Source organism: Oncorhynchus masou, chromosome 28, assembly GCF_036934945.1.
Source record: "Oncorhynchus masou masou isolate Uvic2021 chromosome 28, UVic_Omas_1.1, whole genome shotgun sequence".
NCBI classification, from domain to species: Eukaryota; Metazoa; Chordata; class Actinopteri; order Salmoniformes; family Salmonidae; genus Oncorhynchus; species Oncorhynchus masou.
In genome coordinates, this window is record NC_088239.1 from 1,136,286 (window position 1) to 1,144,979 (window position 8,694).

The following is an 8,694-nucleotide window of genomic DNA, read 5'->3' on the forward strand; positions in this document are numbered from 1 at the left end:
TATATACAGGGAGTACCAGGTAATAACATGGCTATATACAGGAAGTACCAGGTAATAACATGGTTATATACAGGAGTACCAGGTAATAACATGGCTATATACAGGGAGTACCAGGTAATAACATGGTTATATACAGGAGTACCAGGTAATAACATGGCTATATACAGGAGTACCAGGTAATAACATGGTTATATACAGGGAGTACCAGGTAATAACATGGCTATATACAGGAGTACCAGGTAATAACATGGTTATATACAGGGAGTACAAGGTAATAACATGGTTATATACAGGAAGTACCAGGTAATAACATGGTTATATACAGGAAGTACCAGGTAATAACATGGCTATATACAGGGAGTACCAGGTAATAGTATGGTTATATACAGGGAGTACCAGGTAATAACATGGCTATATACAGGAAGTACCAGGTAATAACATGGTTATATACAGGGAGGTAATAACATGGTTATATACAGGAAGTACCAGGTAATAACATGAATATACAGGAAGTACCAGGTAATAACATGGTTATATACAGGGAGGTAATAACATGGCTATATACAGGGAGGTAATAACATGGTTATATACAGGGAGGTAATAACATGGTTATATACAGGAAGTACCAGGTAATAACATGGTTATATACAGGGAGGTAATAACATGGCTATATACAGGGAGGTAATAACATGGTTATATACAGGAAGTATCAGGTAATAACATGGTTATATACAGGGAGGTAATAACATGGCTATATACAGGGAGGTAATAACATGGTTATATACAGGGAGTACCAGGTAATAACATGGTTATATACAGGGAGGTAATAACATGGCTATATACAGGGAGGTAATAACATGGTTATATACAGGGAGTACCAGGTAATAAAATGGTTATATACAGGGAGTACCAGGTAATAACATGGATATATACAGGGAGGTAATAACATGGTTATATATAGGGAGTACCAGGTAATAACATGGTAATATACAGTGAATACCAGGTAATAACATGGCTATATACAGGGAGTACCAGGTAATAACATGGCTACATACAGGGAGTACCAGGTAATAACATGATTATATACAGGGAGGTAATAACATGGTTATATACAGGGAGTACCAGGTAATAACATGGTTATATACAGGGAGGTAATAACATGGCTATATACAGGGAGTACCAGGTAATAACATGGCTATATACAGGGAGGTAATAACATGGTTATATACAGGGAGTACCAGGTAATAACATGGTTATATACAGGAGTACCAGGTAATAACATGGCTATATACAGGAGAGTACCAGGTAATAACATGGTTATATACAGGGAGTACCAGGTAATAACATGGTAATATACAGGAAGTACCAGGTAATAACATGGCTATATACAGGAGTACCAGGTAATAGTATGGTTATATACAGGAGTACCAGGTAATAACATGGTTATATACAGGAAGTACCAGGTAATAACATGGTTATATACATGAAGTACCAGGTAATAACATGGCTATATACAGGAAGTACCAGGTAATAACATGGTTATATACAGGAGTAGCAGGTAATAACATGGCTATATACAGGAGTACCAGGTAATAACATGGTTATATACAGGGAGGTAATAACATGGTTATATACAGGAAGTACCAGGTAATAACATGGTTATATACAGGAAGTACCAGGTAATAACATGGTTATATACAGGGAGGTAATAACATGGTTATATACAGGAAGTACCAGGTAATAACATGGTTATATACAGGGAGGTAATAACATGGTTATATACAGGGAGTACCAGGTAATAACATGGTTATATACAGGAGGTAATAACATGGCTATATACAGGGAGGTAATAACATGGTTATATACAGGGAGTACCAGGTAATAAAATGGTTATATACAGGGAGTACCAGGTAATAACATGGATATATACAGGGAGGTAATAACATGGTTATATATAGGGAGTACCAGGTAATAACATGGTAATATACAGTGAATACCAGGTAATAACATGGCTACATACAGGGAGTACCAGGTAATAACATGGTTATATACAGGGAGGTAATAACATGGTCATATACAGGGAGTACCAGGTAATAACATGGTTATATACAGGGAGGTAATAACATGGCTATATACAGGGAGTACCAGGTAATAACATGGCTATATACAGGGAGGTAATAACATGGTTATATACAGGGAGTACCAGGTAATAACATGGTTATATACAGGGAGTACCAGGTAATAACATGGTTATATACAGGAAGTACCAGGTAATAACATGGTTATATACAGGGAGGTAATAACATGATTATATACAGGGAGTACCAGGTAATAACATGGTTATATACAGGGAGTACCAGGTAATAACATGGCTATATACAGGAGTACCAGGTAATAACATGGTTATATACAGGGAGTACCAGGTAATAACATGGTTATATACAGGAAGTACCAGGTAATAACATGGTTATATACAGGAAGTACCAGGTAATAACATGGCTATATACAGGGAGTACCAGGTAATAGTATGGTTATATACAGGGAGTACCAGGTAATAACATGGTTATATACAGGAAGTACCAGGTAATAACATGGTTATATACAGGAAGTACCAGGTAATAACATGGTTATATACAGGGAGTAGCAGGTAATAACATGGCTATATACAGGGAGTACCAGGTAATAACATGGTTATATACAGGAGGTAATAACATGGTTATATACAGGAAGTACCAGGTAATAACATGGTTATATACAGGAAGTACCAGGTAATAACATGGTTATATACAGGGAGGTAATAACATGGCTATACAGGAGTACCAGGTAATAACATGGCTACATACAGGGAGTACCAGGTAATAACATGGTTATATACAGGGAGGTAATAACATGGTTATATACAGGGAGTACCAGGTAATAACATGGTTATATACAGTGAGGTAATAACATGGCTATATACAGGGAGTACCAGGTAATAACATGGCTATATACAGGGAGGTAATAACATGGTTATATACAGGGAGTACCAGGTAATAACATGGTTATATACAGGGAGTACCAGGTAATAACATGGTTATATACAGGAAGTACCAGGTAATAACATGGTTATATACAGGGAGGTAATAACATGGTAATATACAGGGAGTACCAGGTAATAACATGGTTATATACAGGGAGGTAATAACATGGCTATATACAGGGAGGTAATAACATGGTTATATACAGGGAGTACCAGGTAATAAAATGGTTATATACAGGGAGTACCAGGTAATAACATGGATATATACAGGGAGGTAATAACATGGTTATATATAGGGAGTACCAGGTAATAACATGGTAATATACAGTGAATACCAGGTAATAACATGGCTACATACAGGGAGTACCAGGTAATAACATGGTTATATACAGGGAGGTAATAACATGGTTATATACAGGGAGTACCAGGTAATAACATGGTTATATACAGGGAGGTAATAACATGGCTATATACAGGGAGTACCAGGTAATAACATGGCTATATACAGGGAGGTAATAACATGGTTATATACAGGGAGTACCAGGTAATAACATGGTTATATACAGGGAGTACCAGGTAATAACATGGTTATATACAGGAAGTACCAGGTAATAACATGGTTATATACAGGGAGGTAATAACATGATTATATACAGGGAGTACCAGGTAATAACATGGTTATATACAGGGAGTACCAGGTAATAACATGGCTATATACAGGGAGTACCAGGTAATAACATGGTTATATACAGGGAGTACCAGGTAATAACATGGTTATATACAGGAAGTACCAGGTAATAACATGGTTATATACAGGAAGTACCAGGTAATAACATGGCTATATACAGGGAGTACCAGGTAATAGTATGGTTATATACAGGGAGTACCAGGTAATAACATGGTTATATACAGGAAGTACCAGGTAATAACATGGTTATATACAGGAAGTACCAGGTAATAACATGGTTATATACAGGGAGTAGCAGGTAATAACATGGCTATATACAGGGAGTACCAGGTAATAACATGGTTATATACAGGGAGGTAATAACATGGTTATATACAGGAAGTACCAGGTAATAACATGGTTATATACAGGAAGTACCAGGTAATAACATGGTTATATACAGGAGGTAATAACATGGCTATATACAGGGAGTACCAGGTAATAACATGGCTACATACAGGGAGTACCAGGTAATAACATGGTTATATACAGGGAGTCCAATAACATGGTTATATACAGGGAGTACCAGGTAATAACATGGTTATATACAGTGAGGTAATAACATGGCTATATACAGGGAGTACCAGGTAATAACATGGCTATATACAGGGAGGTAATAACATGGTTATATACAGGGAGTACCAGGTAATAACATGGTTATATACAGGGAGTACCAGGTAATAACATGGTTATATACAGGAAGTACCAGGTAATAACATGGTTATATACAGGGAGGTAATAACATGGTTATATACAGGGAGTACCAGGTAATAACATGGTTATATACAGGGAGTACCAGGTAATAACATGGCTATATACAGGGAGTACCAGGTAATAACATGGTTATATACAGGGAGTACCAGGTAATAACATGGCTATATACAGGGAGTACCAGGTAATAACATGGTTATATACAGGGAGTACCAGGTAATAACATGGTTATATACAGGAAGTACCAGGTAATAACATGGTTATATACAGGAAGTACCAGGTAATAACATGGTTATATACAGGGAGGTAATAACATGGCTATATACAGGGAGGTAATAACATGGTTATATACAGGGAGGTAATAACATGGTTATATACAGGAAGTACCAGGTAATAACATGGTTATATACAGGGAGGTAATAACATGGCTATATACAGGGAGGTAATAACATGGTTATATACAGGAAGTATCAGGTAATAACATGGTTATATACAGGGAGGTAATAACATGGCTATATACAGGGAGGTAATAACATGGTTATATACAGGAAGTACCAGGTAATAACATGGTTATATACAGGAAGTACCAGGTAATAACATGGTTATATACAGGAAGTACCAGGTAATAACATGGTTATATACAGGAAGTACCAGGCAATAACATGGCTATATACAGGGAGTACCAGGTAATAACATGGCTATATACAGGGTACCAGGTAATAACATGGCTATATACAGGGAGTACCAGGTAATAACATGGTTATATACAGGGAGGTAATAACATGGTTATATACAGGGAGTACCAGGTAATAACATGGTTATATACAGGAGTACCAGGTAATAACATGGCAATATACATGGAGTACCAGGTAATAACATGGTTATATACAGGGAGTACAGGTAATAACATGGTTATATACAGGAGGTAATAACATGGTTATATACAGGGAGTACCAGGTAATAACATGGTTATATACAGGGAGTACCAGGTAATAACATGGCTACATACAGGGAGTACCAGGTAATAACATGGCTATATACAGGAGTACCAGGTAATAACATGGTTATATACAGGGAGTCCAATAACATGGTTATATACAGGGAGTACCAGTAATAACATGGCTATATACAGGAGTACCAGGTAATAACATGGCTATATACAGGGAGTACCAGGTAATAACATGGTTATATACAGGGAGTACCAGGTAATAACATGGCTACATACAGGGAGTACCAGGTAATAACATGGCTATATACAGGGAGTACCAGGTAATAACATGGTTATATACAGGGAGGTAATAACATGGCTATATATAGGGAGTACCAGGTAATAACATGGTAATATACAGTGAATACCAGGTAATAACATGACTATATACAGGGAGTACCAGGTAATAACATGGTTATATACAGGAAGTACCAGTCAACATGACTATATGCAGGAAGTACCAGGTAATAACATGGCTATATACAGGGAGTACCAGGTAATAACATACAGGGAGTACCAGGTAATAACATGACTATATGCAGGAAGTACCAGGTAATAACATGACTATATACAGAAAGTACCATATGGGTTGAAGGTATTTGGTAGCTATGCACATATAGGTAGGGTTGAAGGTCATTGATAGCTATGCACATATAGGTAGGGTTGAAGGTAATTGGTAGCTATGCACATATAGGTAGGGTGAAGGCAATTTGTAGCTATGCACATATAGGTAGGGTCGAAGGCAATTATTGTAGCTATGCACGTATAGGTAGGGTGAAGGCAATTTGTAGCTATGCACATATAGGTAGGGTTGAAGGTAATTGGTAGATATGCACATATAGGGTTGAAGCTAATTGGTAGCTATGCACATATAGGTGTGAAGGTAATTGGTAGCTATGCACATATAGGTAGGGTTTAAGGAAACTGTGGTAGCTATGCACATATAGGTAGAGTCGAAGGCAATTGTGGTAGCTATGCACATATAGGTAGGGTGAAGGCAATTTGTGTGCTATGCACATATAGGTATGGTTGAAGGCAATTGGTAGCTATGCACATATAGGTAGGGTTGAAGGTAATTGGTAGCTATGCACATATAGGGTTGAAGGTAATTGGCAGCTATGCACATATAGGGTTGAAGGTAATTGGCAGCTATGCACATATAGGGTTGAAGGTAATTGGCAGCTATGCACATATAGGGTTGCACATATAGCTATGAATATAAAGGTAGGATTGAAGTCGCTAGGCAACAGGACAGATCATTGACAGTATCAGCAGCTTCTGTGGTGAGTGTGACAGTGTGTGTGTGTGTGTGTGTGTGTGTGTGTGTGTGTGTGTGTGTGTGTGTGTGTGTGTGTGTGGTAGATGCCTGAAGTGTGTGTGATGGGGTGTCAATGTAAATGTTTGGGTAGAGTCCAGTGTGTGGGTCGAGTCCAGTATTTTGGGGAGAGTCCAGTATTTTGGGGAGAGTCCAGTATTTTGGGGAGAGTCAAGTGTTTAGGGTAGAGTCAAGTGTTTAGGGTAGACTCCAGTGTGTGGGTAGCGTCCAGTGTTTAGGGTAGAGTCCAAAGTGTATGTAGAGTCCAATGTGTGTAGAGTCCAAAGTGTATGTAGATTCCAGTGTGTGGGTAGAGTGGTGTGTGTAGAGTCCAGTCAGTGTGTGGGTAGAGTCCGGTCAGTGTGTGGGTAGAGTCCAGTCAGTGTGTGGGTAGAGTCCAGTCAGTGTGTGGGTAGAGTCCAGTCATTATGCGGGTAGAGTCCAGTCAGTGTGTGGGTAGAGTCCAGTCAGTGTGTGGGTAGAGTCCAGTCAGTGTGTGGGTAGAGTCCAGTCAGTGTGTGGGTAGAGTCCAGTCAGTGTGTGGGTAGAGTCCAGTCAGTGTGTGGGTAGAGTCCAGTCAGTGTGTGGGTAGAGTCCAGTTAGTGTGTGGGTAGAGTCCAGTCAGTGTGTGGGTAGAGTCCAGTCAGTGTGGGTAGAGTCCAGTCAGTGTGTGGGTAGAGTCCAGTCAGTCAGTGTGTGGGTAGAGTCCAGTCAGTGTGTGGGTAGAGTCCAGTCAGTGTGTGGGTAGAGTCCAGTCAGTGTGTGGGTAGAGTCCAGTCAGTGTGTGGGTAGAGTCCAGTCAGTGTTTGGGTAGAGTCCCGTCAGTGTGGGTAGAGTCCAGTCAGTGTGTGGGTAGAGTCCAGTGTGTGGGTAGAGTCCAATGTGTATGTACTCGTGTGTGGGTAGAGTTCAGTGTGTGTGTAGAGTTCAGTGTGTGTGTAGAGTTCAGTGTGTATGTAGAGTTCAGTGTGTGTGTAGAGTTCAGTGTGTGTGTAGAGTCCAGTGTGTGTGTAGAGTCCAGTGTGTGTGTAGAGTCCAGTCAGTGTGTGTGTAGAGTCCAGTCAGTGTGTGTGTAGAGTTCAGTGTGTGTGTAGAGTTCAGTGTGTGTGTAGAGTCCAGTGTGTGTGTAGAGTCCAGTGTGTGTGTAGAGTCCCGTCAGTGTGTGTGTAGAGTCCGGTCAGTGTGTGGGTAGAGTCCAGTCAGTGTGTGTGTAGAGTTCAGTGTGTGTGTAGAGTCCAGTGTGTGTGTAGAGTCCAGTGTGTGTGTAGAGTCCAGTCAGTGTGTGTGTAGAGTCCGGTCAGTGTGTGGGTAGAGTCCGGTCAGTGTGTGGGTAGAGTCCGGTCAGTGTGTGGGTAGAGTCCGGTCAGTGTGTGGGTAGAGTCCAGTGTGTGGGTAGAGTCCAGTCAGTGTGTGGGTAGAGTCCAATGTGTATGTACTCCAGTGTGTGGGTAGAGTTCAGTGTGTGTGTAGAGTTCAGTGTGTGTGGGGGTAGAGTCCAGTCAGTGTGTGGGTAGAGTCCAATGCGTATGTACTCCAGTGTGTGGGTAGAGTTCAGTGTGTGTGTAGAGTTCAGTGTGTGTGTAGAGTCCAGTGTGTGTAGAGTCCAGTGTGTGTGTAGATTCCAGTGTGTGGGTAGAGTCTCATGTGTGTAGATTCCAGTGTCTGTATTGAGATCGGTGTGTGGTTAGAGTCTGGTGTGTGGTTAGAGTCTGGTGTGTGTTTAGAGTCTGGTGTGTGGTTAGAGTCTGGTGTGTGGTTAGAGTCTGGTGTGTGGTTAGAGTCTGGTGTGTGGTTAGAGTCTGGTGTGTGGTTAGAGTCCAGTGTTTGTGTAGAGTCCAGTGTTTTTGTAGAGTCCAGTGTGTGTGTAGAGTCCAGTGTGTGTGTAGAGTCCAGTGTGTGTGTAGAGTCCAGTGTGTGTGGGTAGAGTCCAGTGT